We start from the raw sequence: 1877 nt of genomic DNA, 5'->3' as shown, positions 1-1877 counted from the left end.
GGGGTTTTAGGGCCTAGAAGGGGTTCTCGGGAGTGGTAAGGGCCAAGAGGGGTTTGCGGGGGAGTCCATGAGTTCACTCCCTTGGAATTTATGACCCAAAGGCCACTCCTTGGGAGTTTATGGCCGTAAGCCCCCTAGGCTTGGCCGTAAACTCATGTATTCCTCCAAAATTACAAGTTAAGGCCTTATTTCACTTCCCTAATTTACTAGTAAGTGTCTTGGACTAATTTGGAGGGTTTAAACCCTGATTTTGTGACATTTTGGGGAGTTTACGGTCCAGGATTGTGCTTGGGCTGTAAAATCCATTTAATCCCTCAAAATGGATGTTTAAATGCTCAAAAACACTTCCCTACACCTTAGATAAATTTTTGAAGACCTTAGGTGGAGTTTTGGGGACATTTTGGCATAATTATTGGGTGTTTACGGCCCAAGCTTAGACTTGGCCATAAACTCCTCTTTTTGTCTCTAAATGGTGTTACTTAATGGCCTTAAACATTTCCTAGGGTCATAGTTAAATTCCTACATGCCCTAGATGAGTTTTTGGGACTTTTATCAAGGGTTTTTGGGTGTTTACGGCCTAAGCATAAGCTTGGGCCGTAAACTCCTTTTTAGGCTTCAAAATCTTAAGTTTTCATGTCCAAACTCACCTAGGTAAATCCCTTAATTAGTACACAAGCTTAAAGGAAGGAAAAATGGGGTTTTTTTGGCAAGGTTTTAGGTGTTCACGGCCTAAGGGGCTTCCTAGGTCGTAAACTCCCTTTAATCCTCTAAATCCTATGATTTTTGGCCTCTAAATGCTATGGACTATGATTAGAACAAGATAGGGAAGAAACCCTTACGTTTGGGAGCCGGAATTCGCGGTTTTGGAGTCGAGTTCGGGTCTAGAGAGAGAAAGTAGTGAGAGAGAGTGAATGAGTGGTAAAAGAGTGTTCAAATGGTGTTCACTCTCATTTCATATGCCTCGGGTATTGCACCCGATACACGGCTACCCGATGCTAAAGTTTAACGGGGTTGAAACTTTTTACCCGAGTGAAGTGGTTGAAAAGTAATATAACTCTATTTATTTAAACGGGGTTAACACATACAAGTTATAATTACTTATGATAATGTCTGGACATATAAATAACTAGATATTTGTTTATTGACGACTCCAAACATCACGGAAAACAATAAATATAACGACGAATTCGGTTAGTGCAGACGGGATTTGTAACGGCAATAAATTTTGGGTTGTCACAAATGGACAACAAGATTCAGTCCATGTATGACAATTAAGTTTGGAACTTGGTTGACAATGTATCGGGTCGTAAGACAGTCAGGTGCAAATGGATCTTCAAGAATAAGACCGACATGGATGGGAAAGTACACACATATAAGGCGTGACTGGTTGAGAAGGGTTTTACTCAAACTCAGGGAGTTGACTATGATGAGACCTTCTCACCTGTAGCAAAGATTAAATCTATAAGGGTTATGTTGGCCATAGATGCATTTCATGATTATGAAATATGGAAAATGGATGTCAAAACCGCTTTCTTTAATGGAAAGTTGGCTGAAGATGTTTACATGAGTCAGCCAAAGCGTTTTGTCAATGCAAAGTATCCTAATAGAGTTTGTAAGCTTGAGCAATCCATCTATGGATTGAAACAAGCATCTCGCAGATGAAATCTTTGTTTTGATGAGAAATTCAAAGAGTTTGGATTTTCGAGAAGCGAGGATGAGTCTTGTGTATATGTCAAAGCCAGTGGGAGTATAGTTAGCTTTCTGGTATTGTATGTAGATGACATACTACTCATAGGAAACGACATACCATCCTTGCAGGAAACTAAGTCTTGGCTTGGGAAATGTTTCGCAATGAAGGACCTTAGAGAAGCTGCATA

Source organism: Lactuca sativa, chromosome 4 (assembly GCF_002870075.4).
Source record: "Lactuca sativa cultivar Salinas chromosome 4, Lsat_Salinas_v11, whole genome shotgun sequence".
Taxonomy (NCBI): Eukaryota; Viridiplantae; Streptophyta; class Magnoliopsida; order Asterales; family Asteraceae; genus Lactuca; species Lactuca sativa.
Note: the sequence above shows the minus strand (reverse complement) of the source record.